The sequence below is a fragment of the Myotis brandtii genome, unplaced genomic scaffold (assembly GCF_000412655.1).
Source record: "Myotis brandtii unplaced genomic scaffold, ASM41265v1 scaffold1182, whole genome shotgun sequence".
NCBI lineage: Eukaryota > Metazoa > Chordata > Mammalia > Chiroptera > Vespertilionidae > Myotis > Myotis brandtii.
The window spans coordinates 225,736-251,248 of record NW_005354100.1 but is presented as its reverse complement, the minus strand read 5'-3'; positions in this window follow the sequence as shown (position 1 = coordinate 251,248).

The window sequence follows — 25,513 nt, the reverse complement described above, 5'->3', positions numbered from 1 at the left end:
CGGGGGTGAAAAAAGGAGAAATATGTAATACTCTTTGTAATAATTTAAGCAATAAAAAAAAGAAAAAAAAATTAACAAAGAAACAGTGACTCTAAAGGACACACTGGATCACACTGATTTAATTAACATTTATAGAACATTTCACCCTAAAGTTGCAGAATTTATATTCTTCTAAAGTTCATATGGATCGTTTTAAAAAGATAGACCACATGTTAGGACACAGAACAAGTCTCCAAAAGTTCAAGAAGATTGAAATCATATCAAGCATCTTCTCAGATCACATTGGAATGAAATCAGAAATCAACTACAGTAAAAACACCCCAAAACATTCAAACACATTGAGGCGAAATAGGATGTTATTAAACAATGAATGGGGAATGAAATCAGAAATCAACTACAGTAAAAAACATCCCAAAACATTCAAACACATGGAGGTTAAATAGGTTGTTATTAAACAATGAATGGATTACCAATGAGATCAAGAAAGAAATCAAAAATTTCCTGGAAACAAATGAAAATGAACACACAACAATTCAAAATCTCTGGGAAACAGCAAAACCAATCCTGAGAGGGAAGTTCATAGGACTACAGGCATACCTCAACAAACAAAATTAATAATGAACTATTTAACCATACTACTTAAAGAATTAGAAAGAGAACAATAAGAAAAGCCCATAGGAAGGAAATGATAAAGATTAGAGCAGAAATAAATGACATGGAGACTAAAGAAACAATACGAAAAAATCAATAAAAACCAAGAGCTGGTTCTTTGAAAGGATAAACAAGCTTGAACAGAGACAGGACCCAAATAAATAAAATCAGAAACAAAAGTGGAGAAGTAACCACTGACACCATAGAATTACAAAGCATTGTAAGAAAACACTATGAATAAGCTGGACAACATGGATAAAATGAAAAAAATTACTAGAAAAATACAATCTCCCAAAACTGAATCAGGAAGAATCAGAAAACTTGAATAGGCCAATAACAACTGATGAAACTGAAGCAGTAATAAAAAATCTCCCACCAAACAAAAGCCTGGGTCTGAATAACTTCACAGGGGAGTTTTATCAAACATTCAAAGAAGAAATAAGACCTATCCTCCTCAAACTATTCTAAAAAATTCAGAGGAAGGAACAAATCATATCAAGCATCTTCTCAGGTCACAATGGAATGAAATCAGAAATCAACTACAGTAAAAACACCCCAAAACATTCAAACACATTGAGGCGAAATAGGATGTTATTAAACAATGAATGGGGAATGAAATCAGAAATCAACTACAGTAAAAAACATCCCAAAACATTCAAACACATGGAGGTTAAATAGGTTGTTATTAAACAATGAATGGATTACCAATGAGATCAAGAAAGAAATCAAAAATTTCCTGGAAACAAATGAAAATGAACACACAACAATTCAAAATCTCTGGGAAACAGCAAAACCAATCCTGAGAGGGAAGTTCATAGGACTACAGGCATACCTCAACAAACAAAATTAATAATGAACTATTTAACCATACTACTTAAAGAATTAGAAAGAGAACAATAAGAAAAGCCCATAGGAAGGAAATGATAAAGATTAGAGCAGAAATAAATGACATGGAGACTAAAGAAACAATACGAAAAAATCAATAAAAACCAAGAGCTGGTTCTTTGAAAGGATAAACAAGCTTGAACAGAGACAGGACCCAAATAAATAAAATCAGAAACAAAAGTGGAGAAGTAACCACTGACACCATAGAATTACAAAGCATTGTAAGAAAACACTATGAATAAGCTGGACAACATGGATAAAATGAAAAAAATTACTAGAAAAATACAATCTCCCAAAACTGAATCAGGAAGAATCAGAAAACTTGAATAGGCCAATAACAACTGATGAAACTGAAGCAGTAATAAAAAATCTCCCACCAAACAAAAGCCTGGGTCTGAATAACTTCACAGGGGAGTTTTATCAAACATTCAAAGAAGAAATAAGACCTATCCTCCTCAAACTATTCTAAAAAATTCAGAAGGAAGGAACACTTCCAAGTCATTTCTATGAAGCCAGCATTACCCTAGTCCCAAAACCAAATAAACACAATACAAAGAAAGAGAATTACAGGCCAATATCCCTGATGAACATAGATGCTCAAATCCTCAACAAAGTATTATCAAATTGGAATCAGCAATGTATTAAAAAGATCATACACCATGAACAAGTGGGATTCATTCCAGGAATGAGAGGCTGGAACAATATTTGCAAAAAAAATAAACATGATACATCACACAAACAAATTGAAAGACAAAAATCACATGATCATATCAATAGACACAGAAAAAGCATTCGACAAAATCCAACACCCATTTTTGATACAAAGTCTCAGTAAAGTGGGAATAGAGGGAGCATATCTCAACATGATAAAGGACATATATGACAAACCTACAGCGAACATCATACTCAAAGGGCAAAAACTAAAACCATTTCTCCTAAGAACAGGAACAAGGCAGGAATGTCTGTTTTCACCACTCTTATTCAACATAGTACTAGAAGTTCTAGCCACAGCGATCAGATAAGAAGAAGAAACAAAAGGCATCCAAATTGGAAAGCAGGAAGTAAAATTGTCACTATTCGCAGATGACATGATATTGTACATAGAAAACCCTAAAGACTCCACCAAAAAATTACTAGATTTAATAAATGAATTTGGAAATTTAGCAGGATACAATATCAACACCCAAAAATCAATGGCGTTTTTACACACCAATAATGAATTCTCAGAAAGCGAAACTATGCCCTAGCCGGTTTGGCTCAATGGATAGAGCATTGGCCTGCGAACTGAAGGGTCCAGTGTACAATTCTGGTCAAGGGCACATGCCCGGGTTGCAGGCTCAAACCCCAGTTGGGAGCATGCAGGAGGCATCCGATCAATGATTCTCTCTCATCATTGATGTTTCTCTTTCTCTCCCTCTCCCTTCCTGTCTGAAATCAATAAAAATATATATTTTTTAAAAATGGGAAGAAAGCGAAACTAAAAAGCAATCCCATTTACCATTGCAACAAAAAAATTAAAATACTTAGGAATAAATTTAACCAAGAGGTAAAAGACTTGTATTCAGAAAACAACAGAAAGTTGTAAAAAGAGATAGAAGAAGATATAAACAAGTGGAAGAATATTCCGTGTTCATGGATTGGTAGTATCAACATCACTACCAATCTACAGATTCAATGCAATCCTTATTAAAATACCAACAGCATATTTCATAGAACTAGAACAAATACTCCGAAATTTATATTGAACCCCAAAAGACCCCAAATAGCTGCAGCAATCTTGAGAAAGAAGAACAAAATTAGAGGAATCACAGTACCACATATTAAGTTACACTATAAAGCCACTGTAATCAAAACAGCCTGGTACTGGCTCAAGAACAGGCATATAGATCAATGGAACAGAACACAGACCCCAGAAATTGACCCAACCCATTATGCTCAATTAATATTTGACAAAAGGGGCAAGAGCATACAATGGAGTCAAGACAGTCTCTTCAATAAATGATGTTGGGAAAATTGGACAGATACATGCAAAAAATTGAAACTAGACCACCAACTTACACCATACACAAAAATAAATTCAAAATGGATAAAGGACTTAAACGTAAGATGGGAAAACATAAAAATCTTAGAAGAATCCATAAGCAGCAAAATAGCAGACATATGTCGTAGCAATAAATTTACCATTACAGCTCCTAGGACAATGGAAACTAAGGATAAAATAAACAAATGGGACTACATCAAAATAAAAAGCTTCTGTACAGCAAAAGAAACCATAAACAAAATGAAAAGGGAGCCCACAGTATGGGAGAAAATATTTGGCAATGATACATCAGATAAAAGGTTAATATCCAAAATATATAGGGAACTCATGCAACTTAACAAATGGAAGAAAAACAATCTAATCAAAAACTGGGCAAAGGACCTAAATAGATACTTCTCCAATGTGGACATACAAATGGCCAAGAGACATATGAAAAAAATGCTCAAAGTCTCTGATCATCCGAGAGATGCAAACTAAAATGACAATGGGGTATCACCTCACACCTGTCAGAATGTCTACCATCAACAAATTGACAAATGACAAGTGCTGGCAAGGATGTGGAGAAAAGGAAACCCTAGTTCACTGCTGGTGGGAATGCAGACTTGTGTAAGCATTATAGAAAACACTATGGAATTTCCTCAAAAAATGAAATATGGAACTGTTATTTGACCCAGTGTTCCTACTTCTGGGAATATATCCTAAGAAACCCGAAACACCAATCAGAAAGAATATTATGCACCCCTACGTTCATAGCAGCACAATTTACTTAGGTAAGATATGGAAACAGCCCAAGTGCCTATCAGTAGATGAGTGGATAAGAAAGCTGTAGTACATTTATACCATAGAATACCATGCAGCAGTAAAAAAGAAGAATATCTTACCCTTTGAGACAGCATGGAGGGATCTGGAGAGTATCATGCTAAGTAAAATAAGTTAGTCAGAGAAAGACAGGCATCACATGATATCACTCATATATCAAATCTAATTAACAAAATAAACTGATTAACAGAGTAGATCCAGAGATACAGAAGCATGGAACAGAGTGTGGAATCTCGGATGGAAGGCGGGCAAGGGTAGGTGGGTGGGAGATAATCAACCAAAGACCTTGTATGCATATATGCATAACCCATGGACACAGACAATGGGGTGGTGAGGAGCTGGGTCAGGGGGAGGGAGTGGTCTAGAGGGGGTTGGTGGGAGAACAAAGGGGAAATATGTAATACTTTCAACAATTAAGATTTAAAAGATTTAAAGAACATTGAAATCATATCAAGCATCTTCTCTAACCAAAAGGTATGAAACTAGACATCAATTACACACACACTCACACACACACACACACACACACACACACACACACACACACTCAAAAAAAAACCTGAAAAATACATGGAGGCTAAATATCACCTTACTAAACAATGAAAAGGTAAACAAGTTCAGGCCTACCTCGAAAAACAATAAAAATCATAAATAAACAATCTAAGCTTATGACCAAAGGAACTAGAAAAATACAATAGCACAGCCCAATGTGAGTAGAAGAAAGGATAAAGATCAGAGCAGAAATAAAGGAAATAGAGTCCCCCCCCAAAAAAAAAAATAAACAATAAAAAGATCAATGATATCAAGAGCTGGTTCTTTGACAAGATAAAAGAGATTGATAAACCTTTAACCAGACTCATCAAGAAATAGAGAAAGAACCAACATAGTGGCAGGCAAGACCAGAGTGAGGGTGAGATTGTGAGGGGGTGAGTTGTTGTGAGGGAGAGTGTGTAGGTGTAAGTGTGGATAAATGTCTGTCTGGCAGTGTGGGAACTCCAGGCAGGCAGTTTGGGTGCTCCTGGTGGAAGAGCTGCTAGCTGTTGTCATGCGCTGCTTGGCTGGGCTCTTCTCTCTGCTTGAGATTAGAAAGCAAGCCATTTTAAAGGATCTACAAGGTCATCCTTCATCCTTAGGGAGTGGCTGTGTCCCAGCACACCTGGGTCAATATCAGGTGTGCATAGCCCCACCACTGGAACCCTCATACACAGAGGCTTGACATAGGGAACCAGTGCACCTAAACTATGGCCCCCAGATGACCAGACCCACCACCTGGATGCACACACCTGGCCTTCCCCACTGCCTTGACCAGTGGAGCACCTGGCCTGCTGTGCTACCTTGATGTGTACCCTGCCTGGCCTTCCCAGCTGCCATGAAGTGCACAGTGCCCAGTCCTGAGACTGAGATCCAATGCCCCCAGAGGAATGGACCTGCCATCATGACCCATTGTGCCTGACCTTAATGCTCCCAGATGACTAGCTGCACCACTTGTGATCAGCCACACAGCTGTGTCCTAACACACCAGGAAACATGGACCTGCCGCTGCAACTAGGCGTGCCTGAACTGGCACCCCTGGAAGACCAGACCACCCTGAAATTAGACAACCCAGGAAGCAAGGATTACCACCACCACCACCTGGTGTGCATAATCTGGTGCCACCAGATGATCAGACCCACCCTTGTGACCTATTGCCTAGTGCAACCCATTGCCTCCAGACACACAGATCTGCCCCCTGTGACCTGGCCCACCTCAACAGGTGCCCCAGACTACTGGACTGCTAAAATGGAGAGACAAAGAAAGAACACACAAATGAAAAAAAAAAGGAGGAATTGCCAGAAAAGGAACTAAATGTAATGGAGGCAAGTAATTTGTCAGACAAAGAATTCAAAGTAATGATTATAAGGGTATTCAAACAACTTACTGAGAACTACAAGCAACTTAATGAGAACTACAACAGCATGAAAAAAAAAAGGTAGAAACCATGAATAAGAATCAATTGAAAATGAAGAATGACACAGCTGAAATAAAAAATACCCTGGAAGGTAGCAACATAGACTAGAAGAAGCTGAGAACAGAATCAGCAAATTAGAAATCAAAGAAATAAAACATGCAATCAGGGCAGGAATGGGATAAGAAAAATAAAAAGAACAGTTTAAGGGAGATTTGAGACTATATGAAATGTAAAACATCCACAATGTAGGGATACCGTAGGGATAAAAAAGTGAGCAAGTAATACAGAAACTGTTTGAATAAATATTGACAGAAAACTTCCCTACCCTGGTGAGGGAAAACAATTCACCCAAGTTCAAGAAACATAGCTAGTCCCAATCAAGATGAACCCAGAGAGATCCACACTAAAACACATCATAATTAAAATGGCAAACTTTCAAGACTAATAGAGAATCTTAAGGGAAGCAAGAGAGACACAGTCAGTTAACTATGAGGGAGCTCCCATAAGACTGTCAGTTTATTTCTCAACAGAAACACTACATGCAAGAAATAAATGGCATAAAGTATTCAAAGTTATGAAAGTCAAGAATCTGAAACCAAGACTACTCTATCCAGCAAGGCTATCATTCAATATTGAAGGTGAAATAAAAAGCATCCAAGTCATACCAAAAAAAAAAAGGTTAAAATAATTTATTACTACCAATCCAGCAAGGCAAGAAATGCTAAAGGGACAATTGTAAGAAGAAGAAGAAATATAAACAAAGAGGAACATAGGCACTAATAATGGCAATAAATAAACACATATCAACATGTTAGGACACAAATTAAGGCTCTAAAACCTCAAGAAGATTGAAATTATATCAAGCATATTCTCAGATCACAATGGCATGAAAGTAGAAATCAACTACAAAAGAAACATGCAAACACATGGAAGCTAAGTAGCATGTTATTAAACAATGAATGGGTTAGCAATGAGATGAAGGAATAAATTAAAAATTTCCTGGAAACAAATGAAAATGAACACACAACAACCCAATATCTATAGGACAGGATGAAAGCAGCCTTGTGAGGGAAGTTAATAGCATTACAGGCTTACCTCAAGAAAGAATAAAATTTTTGAATAAACTATCTAATTCTAAAACTTAAAGAATTAGAAAGAGAACAACAATAAAATCCAAGAGTAAGTAGAAGGAAGGAAATAATAAAGATCAGTGTGGGGGGAAAATGACAGACGACCAAAAAGAAAAATATAAAAGATCAATGAAACCAAGAGGTGGTTCTTTCAAAAGATAAACAAGATTGATGAAACTTTAGCCAAACTCATCAAGAAAGAGAGGAACCAAATAAATAAAATCAGAAATGAAAGATGTGAAGTAACAACTGACACTACAGAAATAGAAAGGATTGTAAGAAATACTGTGAACTATATGCCAGCAGGCAGGACAACCGGGATGAAAGGGACAAATTCCTAGAAAATGCAGTCTTCCAAAACTCAGGAAGAATCAGAAAACCTGAATAGGCCGATGACAATTAATAACATTAAAGCAGGAAAAAAAAAACCCCCCAGCAAACAAAAGCCCTGGCCTGGACAGCTTCACAGCAGAGTTATTCCAAATATTCAAAGAACTAACACCTATCCTCCTCAAACCAATCCAAAATGCAGAGGAAGGAACACTTATCAGCTCTTTTTTTTTTTCCAATCAGCATTATCCTAATACCAAAATCAGATAAGAGCACTATAAGAAGAGGATTACAGGCCAATATCCCTGATGCTAAAATCCTCAACAAAATATTAGCCAATTGGATCCAGCACTATATTTAAAAGATCATACACCATGACCAAGTGGGATTCATTCCAGGGATGCAAGGCTGGTACAATATTCACAAATCAATAAATGTGATACATTACATAAAAAATTGAAAGACAAAAATAACATGATCATATCAATAGATGCAGAAAAAGCATTAGATAAAATCCAACACCCATTTCTGATAAAAACTGTCAGCAAAGTGTGTATAGAAGGATCATACCTCAACAAAATAAAACTGATATATGACAAACCTACAGCCAATATCATCCTTAATGGGCAAAAACTAAAACCACTTCTACTAAGAACAGGAACAAGACAGGGATGCCCACTTTCACCACTCTTGTTCAACATAGTACTGGAAGTCTTAGCCAAAGAGATCAGACAGTAAGAAAAGAATAAAAGGAATCCAATTTGGAAAGGCAGAAGTAAAACTGTTATTATTCGCAGATGACATGATATTATATAGAAAACACTAAAGAGTTCACTAAAAAAAGAGTTCACTACTAGATTTAATAAATGAATTTGGCAACATAGCAGGATATAAAATTAACACCCAGAAATTGATGGCATTTTTATACACCAATAATGAAATCTTAGGAAGGCAAACTAAAAAAACAATTCCATGTATGATTGCAACAATAAAATCCAGATACGTACAAAGAAACTTAAACAAGGAGGTAAAAGACCTGTACTCAGAAAACTACAAGACATTGAAAAAATAGAGGAAGATATAAACAAGTGGGACAATATACAGGGTTCATGGATTGATAGAATCAACATCATCAACATGTCCATACTACCCAAAGCAATGTACAGATTCAAGGCAATCCCTATTAAAACACCAACGGCATATTTCACACATCTAGAACAAGCACTCCAAAAATGTTTATGGAACTAAAAAAGACCTCAAATAGCCTCAGCAATCTTGAGAAACAAGAACAAAGTTGTAGGGATCAGAATACCAGATATCAAATTATACTACAACGCCACTGTAATCAAAACACCCTGGTACTGGGATAGGAACAGGCATATCGAACAATGGAACAGAACAAAGAACCCAGAAATTGACCCAAGTCATTATTCTCAATTAATGTTCAGCAAAGGAAGCAAGAGCATACAAAGGAGTACAGACAGTCTCTTCAGTCTCTTCAGCAAATGGTGCTGGATAGTTGCATGCACACACAAAAAATGAAACTAAAAATGAAACTAGACCACCAATTACACCACACACAAGCATGAACTCAAAGTGGACAAAAGACTTAAATTTAAGCCGTGAAACCATAAAAATCCTAGAAAATGTAGGCAGCAAAATCTGAGACATCTCAAGTAGTAGAATTTTCACTGATACAATGCCTAGAGCAAGAGAAACAAAGCGAAAAATAAACAAATTGGATTACATCAAAATAAAAAAATTCTGCATTGCAAAGTAAACCAGCATCAAAGTGTAAAGGAACCTGCTGTATGGGAGAATATATTTGCTAATGATACATCTGATAAGGGGTTAATTTCAAAAATATATAAAGTATTCATATAACTCAACAAAGGGTAGACAAGCAATCCAATTTAAAAATGGGCAGAGGACCTAAGACACTTCTCCAAAAAGGACAAATGACCATGAAGCATATGAAAAAATGCTCAACATCACTAATCATCAGAGAGATACAAATTAAAATAACAATGAGGTACCACCTTACACCTGCCAGAATGGCTACCATTAACAAGCAACAATTACTGGTGAGGATGTGGAGAAAAAGGACCCCTAGAACACTGTTGGTGGGAATGCAGACTGGTGCAGCCACAGTGGAAAACAGTATGGAGTTTCCTCAAAAAATTAAAAATGGAACTGCCTTTTGAACCAGTGATCCCACTTCTAGGAATATATTCTAAGAATCTCAAAAAACCAACCAGAAAGAACATATGCACCCCTATGTTTATAGAAGCATTATTTACAATAGCAAAGATCTGGAAACAACCCAGTAGACCAATGAATAATAAAGCTGTTGCACATTTACACAATGGAACACTATGCAGCTGTAAAAAAAGGATTTATTACCCTTTGAGATAGCATGAAGGAACCTGTAGATAATTATAGTAAGTGAAATAAGCCACTGAAGGAAAGACAAATATCACATGGTCTCCCTAATATGTAAAATCTAGTGAACACAATAAACCAATGAATAAAATAGAACCAGAGGCATGGAAGCATGCAACAGACTAATGGATCTCAGAGAGAAGAGGTGCCGAGGATGATGTGGGTAGAGAATAACAAAAGAACTTATATGCACATAGGCATTGCCCATGAACACAGACAACAGGGTAGTAAAGGCCTGGGGTAATGCGGGAACCAGGTATTGGGGAAGCAAAGGGGAAAAAAAGGGGGTCATTTGTAATACTCTCAACAATAAAGATTAAAAATAAGAAAAAAAGGGAGAGAACCCAACTAAGTTAAATCAGAAATGAAAGAGGAAAAGAAACAACTGACACCAGAGAAATACAAAGGATTATGAGAAAATACTGCAAATATTTTGTAATATTGCGAACAAAATGGACAATCTGAAAGAAATAGTTACATTCCTAGAAACACACAATCTTCTAACATTCAATCAAGAAGAAACAGAAAATCAGAACAGACCGATGACAACTAATAAAAACAAAGTAGTAATCAAATACTCCTGGACTGGGTGGATTCAAAGGTGAAGTTTACCAAACATTCAAAGAAAAACTAACACCTATCCTTCTCAAACTATTCCATCAAATTCAAGACGAGGGAAGGCTCCCTATCTCATTTTATGAAGGCAGTATTATCCTAATTCCAAAACCAGATAGACACTACAAACAAACAAAAAAAATCATAGTTCAATATCCCTGATGAGAACATAGATGCAAAGATCCTCAAGAAAATAGTAGCAAACCAAATTCAGTAATACATTAAAAATATCATAAACCGCCCTGGCCAGTTTGGCTCAGTGGATGGAGTGTCGGCCTGCGGACTGAAGGGTCCCAGGTTCGATTCTGGTCGAGGGCATGTACCTTGGTTGCAGGTACATCCCCGTTGGGGGGTATGCAGGAGGCAGCTGATCGATGTTTCTCTCTCATCGATGTTTCTGACTCTCTATCCCTCTCCTTTCATCTCTGTAAAAAATCAATGGAATATATTTAAAAAGAAAAAAATATATCATAAACCATGATCAAGTAGGATTTATTAAATGGGATTCAAGGTTGGTACAATATCAACCAATCAATAAATGTGATACACCACAAAAACAAAAAGAAGGATAAAAATAATATGATCATATCTATAGATGCAGCAAAAACATTTGATATAATGAAGCACCCATTTAAGTCTCAGCAAACTGGAAATAAAGAGAACATACCTTGAGAAAACCAAGATGGCGGCATAGGTAAACACCGGAAATTGCTGCCTCGCACAACCACTTCAAAAATACAACTAAAAGACAAAACGGACATCATCCAGAACCACAGGAAGGCTGGCTGAGTGGAAATTCTACAACTAGAAGGAAAGAGAAAAGCACACTGAGACTCAGAGGAGGTGCGGAAGTAAAGTGCAGAGGGTAGAGTTTGAGCTCCAGAAATTACGGGTAGAAGACAAAACAAGTCAGAAGAAATCATACGGTTTACCACCTAGAAAAAACAAGAGAGACCCTGTTGTCATTACCTGCAGTCAATGGCACAATTACCCACAGAATAAGAAAACAGTCACCAACCAAAGAAGAGCCCTTTCTTATCCAATTCAAACTGCTGAGATGAAGCTTGTGACAGTGTGAGCATGCTACCACAGGATTTATGACAGGGAGGAGAATGCTGCTGTGGTTGAATAAGGGCTTGAGCTGTTTCCTGAAGGTAAGACAACAGACAGACAAACAGACAAACTGGGTATATTCCTAGGACTTGAGAAAATGGAAGAAGGTGCTAGCCAAAAGTCAGCCTGGTCAGTCTTCAGAATGAAATTTTGACTGGACACCTGCCTAAGTTTTGATGAGAGAGGAGAGGGCCAGGGGTAATTACAGAGAGCGATGAGCAGCAGAGTGCTTTCTAAGATCAGGCTCAGACACTCAGATGAGGGTAAACGCTGCAGAGCTGAAAGGCCCCTGAGAAGTCCTGAATGAGTGCTGCAAAAAGCATTAAAAAGCCCAAAAGGCCTTTTTAGTTAAGTTCAGAGCAAGGAGAGCAATGAAGGTTGGAAAAATTCATGGATTTAAGGTGATGGTGGAATATTAGTGGGTGACAAAAATATTATCAAACTGTAGTTGAATAAATACAGTATAAAATAGTATTTCTTAAACTTGCCTATCGCAACAATCCCCTTGGGGAGTGGCCCTGACCCAGACGATGAGTTGAATCTCACTGGGAGGGAAGGAACATCTTGCTCATCTCCTTAAGCAGGTTTGGTAGAGGTAAACTGAAGACCAAGTCAGGAAAGGAAACTGCAGGTACTTGCTCCCCTGAGCTAGATAAACTAAACTACATTCCAGGGACTTCAGGAAACTTAGCAACAGAATCCTGGAGAAGGGAGCTATGTTAGATGTCCGGGGCCAGGAAATGTTGTAATTGGTGGGTTTAAAACTAATGACCTGAAATATTTTAGAATGGATCACCAATCTGATAACTTCAACGAGGGCTTGTAAGGCAGGCAGAGCAAGCCCTGCCAGGTTAGCCTCGTTTCCCCTAGCAGACATGGTCACTAACTGGCAGACAAAAGAATTGTAGTAAGTACTTGATTTGAACAAATGACAGAAATTCTCATGACATCTTTGAGGGCAAAATGGAGTAATATGGGCTGAATGGTAATATAATATTCTTATCAACACAGCAAGAGGCCATTACTGAGCGACAGATCTCGCATTCAACACAAACATTTACTCAGCGCTTTCTGAGCGGCAGTCACTTGGTTTACTCTGGCTATTCCTTAACATTTCACATATCAGTGTATTAGAGATATGGGAAGCAGATCTCCCCTACAATGCACATCTGGGAGGGCCTAAATAGTTGCCACAATCCCAAATAACAGGAATAATAGGCCAAATCAAACAAAGGTTAATTGCAAAGTCCCACACGTTAGGCAGGAGGAATGGCAGAAACTTGGATGCAGTAGAAAAAGCTCTGGGTCTGAAGCCCAAGACCTACGCCAGTCTCAGATCTTCCCTTCACTGTTTCTACTCGAGTAAGCCATAACCTCTCTACACCAGTTTCCCATCTAGAAAGGGAAACTACATATCTGAAATTATCAAAGTGTTAGAAAGAACAAATGATTTACATTCTAAACAGTAAAAAACAAATATAAAACTATGAGATTATTATGTTAAAAAAAAAGTATAAGCTCAGAAAGGGTGGTGAAGATGTGACTGACCAGCAAACACTACACCTTTTCTGCAACTGTAAAAGAAAAAAGAAAAAGCAGCAGCAACACTTTAGGTACTGAAACAGACTGATTCTCAAGATAGATTATAAACTCAGAGGGTGGGGTGGGAACCAGGTGGAGGGGAGCTATGGGGGGAAAAAAGAGGAACAACTGTAATAATCTGAACAATAAAGACTTAATTTAAAAAAATTAAAAAAAGAATGCATTATCTGTTTTACAGATGAAAAAAAGAGAGAACATACCTTAATATAATAAAGGCCATATCTATAATAATAAAAGTGTAATATGCTAATTAGACCAGACAATCAAACGACCATCCGGACGTCATTCTGGATGTCCTTCCTGACGAAGCTGCGGTGGCGGGGGCTGAGGCAGAGGCGGTTATGGGAGATCAGGCAGGCAGGCGAGCAGTTAGGGGTGATCCAGCGAGTGGTTAGGGGCGATCAGGCAGGCAGGTAGGCGAGTGGTTAGGGGTGATCAGGCAGGCAGACAGGCGAGCGGTTGGGAGCTAGCAGTCCCAGATTGAGAGAGGGATGTCCGACTGCCGGTTTAGGCCCAATCCCACAGCAGTCAGACATCCCCTGAGGGGTCCTGGATTGAGCAAGGGTGCATGCCGGGCTGAGGGCCAACCCCCAATACATGAATTTCGTGCACCAGGCCTCTAGTATAACAAGTAAACAGCTAACATCATACTCAATGGGCAAAAACTAAACACATTTTCCTTAAGATCAGGAACTACACAAGGCTGTCTACTTTTAACCCTCTTATTCAACATAAGATTGGAAGTAAGAGCCACAGCAATCACAATAAGAAATAAAAGGCATCCAAATTGGAAAGGAAGAAATAAAACTATCATTTTTTTCAGATGCCATGATACTGCATATAGAGAACCCTAAGTACTCCACCAAAGTTACTAGTTCTAGTAAATTAATTTGGCAAAGTAGCAGGATATAAAATTAATATTCAGAATTTGGTGGCATTTCTATACACCAATAATAAACTTTCAGAAAGAGAATCTAAAAAAATTATCCCATTTACTATTGCAACGAAAACAATATGGTACCGAGACCTTCTTTGTACCAGTTATCTCCATAATTTAAGACCCAGGCACAGAACAAGTGTCACCAGGTTTGAAGTCACAGCTGAGACTGAAGTACGAATTCATCATGTTTTCCAAAGGTACAATAATTTCGTTTATTAAAGCTATGCTCGTGAAACATCTAGATAACATACCTAGTACATTTGTAATGGAGGAGATGATGCTATTTTTACTCGAGAAAGTAATAACGTATGGAGACAATATGTTAATGACGGTCTTAAAACAACTACGTCAATTGGCAATTGAGACTATTCTTACGTTTGTAATGAGGAAGATTGCTGCTGTTACTGAAACCCAATTTGATAAACTTAAAAATATCACTTCATTCTTTAAGAAGAAGAATCTTCGTGAACCAATCTGCACTCACGTGGTTTCAGAAAAAATAACAGATGATCAGTGTCACTGTCCATCACTGTCCATCAGTGTCACTGTTAGTTGTCACTGAATGAACAATGTATTCTTTGTGGATGAATCACAACCAAACTGATTTATTGCGAACCAATCTGCACAAATGTCGTCTTTTTCACAAAAAAGTTGATAAGTGCACATGGTAAATGATTATCACTCTGAGTGAACACCATCTTACCTTCCAAGATGAATCAAAACTAAACTAATTTATTGATTTATAATAAAAATAAAATATCTCTTATTAAAAAAAAAACCAATATGGTACCTAGAAATAAATTTAACTAAGGAGGTAAAAGACCTGTACTTTGAAAATTATAGGACAATGAAAAAATAGAGGAAGATACAAACAAGGAGAAGCATATACCATGTTCATGAATTGGAAGAACTAACATCAGTAAAGTGTCCATACTAGCCCTTCCCAGTGTGGCTCGGTTGAGCATCCTCTCATGCACCGAGATGTCACCAGTTCAACTCCAGGTGAGGGCATAGGCCTAGGTTTGCGCCTGATCCTAGGTAAGGGGGCATGCAGGCTCAATCCTCAGTGGGGAGCATGCAGGAGGTAGCTGATGATTTTCTCTCTCTCTCATCAATGTTTCTCTATCTCTCTCTCTCTCTCTCCCTCTCCCTTCCTTTCTCTCTAAAAAACTCAATGAAGTATTAACATTTTTGAAAATGTCCATTTTACCCAAAGAAGTTTACCTATCCAATGCTATCTTATTAAAATACCAATAGCACAATTCACAGGTCTAGAACAAATATTCCAAATATTTATATGGAACTAAATAATATGGTCTCTTCAATAGATGGGGCTGAGAAAACTGGACAGGTACATGCAAATAAAATGAAACTAGACCACCAATTTACACTATACATAAGAATAAACTCAAAATGCATAAGACTTAAATGTAAGTTGTGAAACCACAAACATCCTAGATGAAAACGTAAGCAGTAAAATCTTAGACATCACTCATAGCAATATTTTTGCTAATATGTCTCCTAGAGCAAGAGAAATATAGAAAAAAATAAACAAATGGGACTACATCATAATAAAGCTGCACCGCAAAAGAAACCATGAACAAAATTAAAAGGGAACCCACTGTAAGGGAGAACATACTAGTATTTGCCAATAATGTACCTAATAAGGGGTTAATTTCTAAAACATATAAAGAACTTATACAACTCAATACCAGGAAGACAAACTATCCAATTAATAATTGGGCAAAGGACCTGAATAGACACTTCTCCAAAGAGGACATACAGATGGCCAATAGAATATAAGAAAAGCTTAACATCACTAATCATCAGAGAGATGCAAATTAAAACCACAATGAGATATCACCTCACACCTGCCAGAGTGGCTGCCATCAATAAATCAACAACCAACAAGTGCTGGGGAGGATGTGGACAAAAGAGAACCCTAGTTCACTGTTGGTAGAAATGCAGACTGGTGCAGTCACTATGAAAAACAGTATGGAGTTTCCTCAAAATTAAGAATGGAACTGCCTTCTGGGAATATATCCTAAGAAACCTGAAACACTAATTCAAAAGAATATATGTGCCCCTATGTTCATAGCAGTACTATTTACAGTAGCTAACATCTGGAAACAGCCCATGTATCCATCATTAGATGAGTGGATACTGAGCTTTGGTACATTTACACAATGGAATACTATGCAGCCATTCAAAAGAAGAACCTCTTACCTTTTGTGACAGCATGGATGGACCTGGAGATAATTATGCTAAGTGAAATAAGCAGTAAAAGAAAGACAAATAACCATATGATTTTACTTATATGTGAAATCTATTGAACAAAATAAACTGATAAACAAAATAGAAATGGAGGCATGGATACATGGAACACACTGACAGCTATCAGAGGGAAGGGGGGAGGGGAAGATTGGAGGAAAGAAGGTGAAGGGATTAGTCAAAGAACACATATGCAATACTGTCAACAATAAAAATAAAGAAAAAAAGAGAATGAAAAGACAAGCTACACAATTGGAGAAAATATTTGCAAACTACATATCTAACAAAGGACTCATATCCAGAATATTTAATAAAACTCAACAGAAAAAAACCCAATTAGAAAATAGGCAAAAGTTATAAAGAGACATTTCACTGTATATATAGTAAATAATTACATGGAATGACATTCAACATTACTTTAAGATAAAAAGTAAGATTACGATGAGCTATCATTATATAAAACAGCTAAAATAATACATGGTGTTATACCAAATGATGGCAAGGATGTGGAGAAACTGTATCTCTCATACATTGCCGTGGAAATGTAAAATGTTGCAGCCACTCTAGAAAATAGGTTGGCAATTTTTTAAAAAGCTAATTATACATGTACCATGAGATCCAGCAATTGCACTCCTGGGAATTTATCCCTGAGAAATGAAAAGTTATGCCCACATAAAATCTATACGCATTGTTCATAGCATTATTTGTAATAGCCCAAATCTGGAAGCAACCAAAATGTGCTACAATTGATGAGTGGTTAAACAAACTGTGGTTCATCCATGCAATGAAATACTTGTCAGTAATAAAAAGGCACAAGTCACTAATATATGCAATAACTTGGATGAATCATAAGGGTATTATGCAGAATGACAAAAAGCCAATCTTAACAGGTCACATACTAAATGATTTTTATATAATATTCTCAAAATGACAAAATTAAACTAAATAAGAGATTAGTGAATGCCAGGGGTTAGAGGTGGAGGGGAGCAGGTGTGAGTGTGAATATAAATTGGTTGTATGAGGGACCTCTTTGAGATGATGAAATACTTTTACATTTTTATAGTTGTGGTGGCAATATGAATATTCATATGTAATAAAATGGTATAGAAATATATATACATATTACACCAATATAAATTTCCTGGTTTTGATATTGCACTAAGATGTAGTCAGAGGGCATATGGAACCTCTATTATCGTTCCAATTTTTTTCTTTTAAAGGGAGAGAGAGAGTAAAGGAGAGGGAGAGAAAGAAACCCATGAGGAAGAAACATCAATCAGCTGCTTCCTGCACTCCTCCTACTAGGGATCCAGCCCACAACCAGGGCATGTGCCCAGACTGAGAATCAAAGAGACCTCTTGGTACAATGAAGGATGCTCAAGGGCCTGAGCCACACTGGCCAGGGAGCTGAAGTGAATTTTCTAACCTCCACTCCAAACTCCTTTACATTGAGCCTTAGAGCTTTGCCCATTTCATGATTTCTTCTGTTGAAAAATGGCCCACTCATTAGCTAGGCCTAGAAGTTAAGTCCATTGCTACCTACTGAAATAGGAAAATATTCCACCAGTCTAAAGTGCCTCTAAAATATTCAGGTTGAGATGTCCAGCAAACAACTGGGTAAAAAAGAAAGTGTCTCAAGTTCCAGGGAGAGATCAGGCCTAGAGATATAGATTTATGAGTCACTGGGGTATGGAAAATAGTTAAAACCATAGGAAATTTCTTCTGTAATAAGATAAACAATTCTTAAAAAGGAACAATACCATGGGGATGGATAAAGCCAACAGTGTTGACTAGAAGAAAAAAAAAAGGTCTAGTAGTGCTTTTTTTTTTTCCTCTGAGCTATGATCTCTGATGATTGAAGCCTTGAATAATCCTAAGCATGTTGAAGACAGTAGCAGGGCTTTGTGTGATGGATAGGTTAATACAAGAAGGGATTCCCTCTTAATGAATTGTCTCAGTGGTTTTTGTTTGTTTGTTTGTTCCAGCTGTCTCTGTCCTAAAGTAACTCCAATCCTTTTAGAAAAACAAAGGAAAATCTCAGTTTAAGTCAGACTTGGAAGATGCTGATTACAAACAGAGGCTACAGAGATACAATGTCTGAAAGGTTGTTAAAGGATAACTGAGGGCTGCTGTTCCTAGTGAAGAGGACCCCCAAATTATAGAAGGGGAAACTGCAGAAATTCTAAGTAAGATTCCAGGAGTCACTGGTTTCTAACAAGAACTTTCTCTGGGCCTAAGATCCACACTTTTCACATTTCTCTTCCATCTCAATCTTTTACAACTATATCAAATATTTTCAGCATCACTCAGTATATGTGGTGTCTTTGTTGAGTCACATGCAAGTTTTAAAACAACCATCAGAAAAAGCTTATTTTGCCACTTATCCTATTTTACCAGCAGATTTTGGGGGTTATTTTTAGACCTTTTCTGTACCTGATATATGTAATAAGATGCTTTCCCATCTTATTAATATCTCAATAGAATGTTCTCCCCATTAAAATGCTAAGGAATTTACCTATGCAATCCCTAAGTTTCCCAACGAAGTAGGTATCATTATTCCTGCTTTGCAGAAAGGAAAATTGAGACTCAAAAAATGTGTCATCTAAAACTAGAGCTTGTTTGAGGCATATGAAAGTAAGTCTGACTGGCTCTTAAACCTCTTAATCCCTCTCCCATGGGCCATTTGCTGAAGAGGATCATTATTGCTCATTACTGGATTGCCTCTTAAAGTTCCTGGAGCCATGTGTCCTTATCCAGACACAATTCTAATAATTCAGTTGGATCTCCAGGTGAATACATTATTTTGAAGGAGCAAAGATAGGAGAAAGCTTCAAGGGTAGGGGGAAGCCACCAGGAGTTAACTTTCCCAGGTGAGTATCTTATAGAGGACCAGGGTCCCTATGAAATATGCTATTTGCATGCCGTTTTTCATAGCAACTTTGGACAAGATTAGAATCAGTAATTCTTTCCACACCCATTGAACTAGGGTATCTGCCCCAAACTTGTCACTTAGCCTGAAGACACCTACGCAAATAAGTCAGATTCCATATGCACTCACCTGCAGCCCTGAAAATCCCTAGATTTTCCTGAGTTTCAGAAGGAATATGGCTATGAAGTGGTGGCATGGCAGAGAAACTGCAACACTGACCTACTAGATGGACCAGGGAAACAACGTATGCCACCATAGCAAGCAGAAAAGGAGCCAATTTTCATGTAGCTTGGCCTGATTTCTATGCTGTAGCCTTTCCTTTGGCCCTATTTCCTTTGGTTCTTTGCTTCTATATCTGAAACCCAGAAGGTGAACTAGGAACTTTGACACTGAGGTTTGGGCCCCTATACCCATGGTTAGGTTAGGGACCCATATCCCCGCAATAAGTGGAAGCATTCAATCCAGTCTCCAATTTTTCAACTACCAATTCTCTCTCAGAATGGTTTGAATGTAGACATGCCTAGATGGAGGGAGCTGAACTGGGTGACTGTCAATTGTAAAATGCCAGGTCATATTAGCTAATCCAAAATGTGTTAAATTTACTAGATTCATCTGAGTTTGTTGAATTTAGTCTATCCATCAGTAAACTCACAAGAAGTCAACAAGAGGCATCCAATGGAAAGGGTTTTAGTAATCAGCTCTTTAAAATCAGCTGTCCCTTTGGTACATTATATGGGCAACCCTGCCCCCTATAGCTTTAACCAAGTAAAACAGAGCAATGTTGGCCCATTCAAACTATTCTGAGAGAGAACTGGTAGTTGAAAAATTGGAGACTGGATTGAATGGTTCCACTTATTGCAGGGATATGGGTCCCTAACCTAACCATGGGTATAGGGACCCAAACCTCAGTGTCAAAATTCCTAGTTTACCTTCTGGGTTTCAGATATAGAAGCAAAGAACCAAGTATCAATAAGAAGCTTGTTCATTTTATTTATGGCATTGGGTTCCATTACCTGAGGATTTTCTCAGTAACAGAAGAATAGGGTCATTCAAATCAGATTAGAGTAAAATAATATACAGAGCTAAATTTTTGTTTATGTGAATCCCACAAAGTTTCTTAGGAAATCAAGGAAACCTAGAAAGAGAAGTCAAAAGCTTAGAGTACTGCAGAATCCTCTCCAGGGTACTGTGGACCTAGATTCCATGCACTTCTACTTGGGGACAGAAAGGAGCAGGGAAAAGTGTTTTCTATGTCATGGAACATTCAGCGGCCCTAGAGTCAGATGTCTTCTAGCTCTGATTCTACCACTTAGTAATTTAAGTCAGAACCCTTCACTTCCATGGACAAGACTCCCAACAACTGTTCATCTTAGAATAAAACCCTATCTTCTTTCCCTTGGCTATAAAATCTTCATGAACTGGCCCAACTCATCTCTCACCCCACTTCAACACTGCTCCTTTTCCTCCCTCCAACTACTGAGCTGAGCTCATTCCCTAGAGCTGAAATGTTCTGCTTCCTATTCATTCCGGTCTCTACTTGTGTCACCTCCTCAGAAAGGTCTTCTCCAACTGTCCTACTTCATCTCATTCACAACCACATCACACTATTTTATTTTCTTCTCAGCACTTAATTACTGTCTTAATTTGTATTTATATTCCATGTAAGTTCCCATGTAATCTCCATGAAGGCAAGGGCCTTTCTTGTTCACTACAGTATCCCCTAGAGTTCGAATGGTACTTGGAATGTAGATTCTAATGTTTTGTGTTTTGTTTTGTTTTTGGATAATCAATACTAGCAGTGGGACCTGGAGCATGTCACTTAACCTCTGATTCTATTTTGGTTACAAAATGCAAATATTCAATTGCCCCCCAATTACTTATTTGGTCTCAAATAAGAGGACAAATATGAAATGGCCCAGCCCAGTGGATTCAACACATCTATTAATCTCAATCTACAACCATTTCTCCACCTCTTTCCTTTCAGGATCATGCTGACAGTTCACAACCTTTCAATGGAATCAGAGTGTGTATACAGTGCTGGTCTAGTGGGTCCCACAGTACCTCTCTGGAATAATCATAGGTAGATATTTTAGTAATCCACAAAAATTTCAGTCAGAAATCTACACACCTGAATTTCTAAGCTCAAATTTATAAATAGCACTAGAGGCCCAGTGCACAAAATTCTATGCACTGGGGGGAGGGAGGGGTCCCTCAGCCCGGCCTGCACCCTCTCACCACCACCACTGCGCTTGGCAGCTATGAGCCTGGCTCCCCTGTGGGAGCACACTGACCACCAGGGGCAGCTTCTACATTGAGCGTCTGCCCCCTGGTGGTCAGTGCACATCATAGTGACCCATCGTTCCCCTGTTCAGTCAATTTGCATATTAGGGGTTAATATATGCTGAACAGTTCGTTAACTTACAAGGTATTCAAAATCAAATGTACCAGTAATGTGAACTGAAGGGAAACCTTAGAGAAAGAGTAAGGGCTTCTCCAGCTTTTTTTTTTTTCCAGATGATTTTGACTTCAGACTTTTAAAACAAAATAACACTAACCCTGTTAGTGCCCATGTCTGTAGAAGGACTGCTAGATATCTATATTAAAATGAAGCTTGAAATGTATTCCTATTTGGCAGATTAGGCTGAATAATTTTTGTTTGAAAATGTAGATGGTCCCCAAATGTGGAGAAAAAGGATTAGTCAGATCTGGATAAGGCATCATTATTAGGCAGAAGTTTCTTTTTCATTAGAGCAATTGGGCAGAATTTGGGTTTAATTGCCAAGTTGGTCTCTGCTTCTTAGGAACAATCCTGTACCTTTGTGCTAACATAGCCTCAGATACTATTTATTCTTTTTCCTTCTCCTAGGAAAGGGCAGCACCAAAACAAAACAGGATGACTCTTCCTGAATTTTCACCTTTAATTTAATTCTGGAAAAAAAAAAAAAAAAGCTGGGTGGTATGCTCCTCTGGCGGCTTTCAAGTAAAGCAGATTCACATGCCAGAGAAAGATTTGAGTCATCCATGCTAGAAACCAACATTCATCTACTACTAAATGGTTTTTCAGATTCTTAAATGAAAAGGCCATAGAAAATGTTGTTATATTCACACAGAGAAGTCAAGCCAAATGAATCAGCATTTTCCAAAACCTCAAATCCAAAGGCTCTTTCTTCACAGGAGTTAATATTTTACTCTATGTTGCCAAACAAAATAAAACTTTCAACAATGGCATCAGAGACTTAGTGTTGGGAAATACTTGCTTTCACTGGGGCTAAAGTCTGATCTGGGAATCTACTCTCATGCTGTCAACTTTCCCCTTCTACCCCAAGAAACTCATTTAAAAACACATATTATCACTATCTAACTACAATGTAGAAACAGATTATAAATCCAGGTTAGCCATTTCTAACAAATGCCAGGAATATTCAAATGTGAAAATGATTTATTTGTATAATTTTAACATAACTGAACTAAGAGAGTCCACAAACTGGGTGCTTGTTCCTGCACTAAATAAATGTAACAATCGCTATTAGCTGCTACATAATGCTCCAGCTGTGATGGGCTTCCATAGCTTTTAATTATGGGGCCCTCAACCAAGGTCGTTTGCTAGTTAATAGTTAGATTTCAAGCTTTGATAGGAAGTGTATTTTTTTTTAATATATTTTATTGATTTTTTACAGAGGAAGGGAGAGGGATAGAGTTAGAAACATCGATGAGAGAGAAACATCGATCAGCTGCCTCCTGCACACCCCCCTCTGGGGATGTGCCTGCAACCAAGGCACATGCCCTTGACTGGAATCGAACCTGGGACCCTTCAGTCTGCAGGCCGACGCTCTATCCACCGAGCTCTATCCACCGAGCCAAACCGGTCAGGGCGGCAGTGTATTTTTTTTAACCTCAAAGGGAGAAGAAAAAGATGATAGTTTTGTAAGCTTAGCTAGACACTCTAAGCCACAGCTTTGATACACAAAAGTGATACCTATTTAGTTCTAGAGTAATGTAGGTAAGCAGATAAAGTGTGTATACTTACAGATGAACTTTTAAAACATTGCCATTTGCATCCTATCCACTTTAATCACTCTCTCCCATATTGTTCTAGAGCTGCACTACCCAATATAGTAGCTGCTAGTCACTTGTTGCTATTGAGCATTTGGAATGTGTGTTGTCCAAAATGAGAGGTACTTTGTGTAAAATACCAGATTTTGAAGACTCAATTATGAAAAGAATGATGTAAATATCTCATTAATAATCCTTTTATCGATTACATGTTAAAATATTTTGACCTTACTGGTTAAAATTAATTTCGCCTGTATATTTTTACCTTTTATAATGTACCTGCTAGAAATTTTATATTTATTTAACTTTCATTACATTCCTATTGGACAGTGCTATTCTAGAACATTTGGTGCAGATAGGGAACCAAGTGTGAATCATTTTAACAAGTAGGTATATCACAGTCACCAACACTATCCACTGAGAAACCCAACAATATTTTGGAGGCTTGAAGTCCCCATCCTGCCAAATACAAGGGGCAGCGAAACCTCGTACCAGTACAATGCCTAGTGTAGTGGAAGCCCAACACACATTTATCTCCTATTAGCTAAGGAAGTAAACTCTAAATTCAAAGGAGCCCTTGTTCCTCCCATTACTCCTCACTGCTCCTTTCAATATCATTTGAATAGGGATGGATAACTATAGTATGTATATCTTTTAAGGTTTTTGTAATATTTTATCAACTATTTACACATCTCCCACTGATGCCTGCTCCTGAGTTGAGATAGTATCTTTCTCCCTGTGCTTCAAATGTTGAATGAGGTATGATAATTTTTTCAAAACACTCTCCACCATAGCCATTTACTTACTCTAAATACTGCTGCACCTATTATTTGACATGCTTTATTTGTGACTGCCTTTAAAGTGAATAAGGGTGGCAAATCTCTAATACACTGGGAAAAAGATAATTCTTGGAAACAGCCAAGATTCATCTCAAGGGTGGCAAATAACGTGAACATACTGAAGAGGGCTGCATCTCTGTTACTCATATTGTTTCTGAAGGCAATTTTAAAGAAGTTCCAAATATTTTCTGAGCAATTACATTCTTGGAATGCCTATGTCTGCCCAAGGCAACTTTAAAGGGCATTTATTTGGATGCCAATAAGCTGGCTAGCATACTTTTAAAAAGCTGCAATTTTTCCTAGTCATATTTTCAAATCAAGTCATAACATGGGCCAAGAGCACATACTGGTAATAGTAAAGGGCTGAAATGACCACTGACATTAAAGATTCCCCAAACTTATTCCAACCTCATTCCAAACTTTCAGAAATGTAATTCCAAATACACCTTAGCACTTGGTATAGTGCTAATTAGCACTTGGTATAGTGTTAAGGTGTATTTGGTAATGCTCAAAGTGATTTACTGAAATTCACAATATAAAAACTTTAATCCTCCTCAGATTTGCCCTTTAAATCTTCTTTGCAAACTAGCCAAAACCAATGTTTATCCTAAGAAATCATACCTCATAAGTAATCAAATCTAGGACTCAAGATAATAATTTTTTAAAAATTAGGGGCCATACAGTAGCAGGATTAAGAGCACAATGAAACTAAACTCTGGAATCAGAGATCTGCCTAGAAATACTCTGCCACTTACTGGAGTGATCTTGGGCAAATTACCAAATGCCTGTATCTTACTCAGCTGCATCACCTATAAAACAGAGTGGTAATAATAAACCTCAGAATCACTGTGAAGATTAAGTAATTTATATTGTGCCCAATACAATACATAATAGCAATTAGGAAA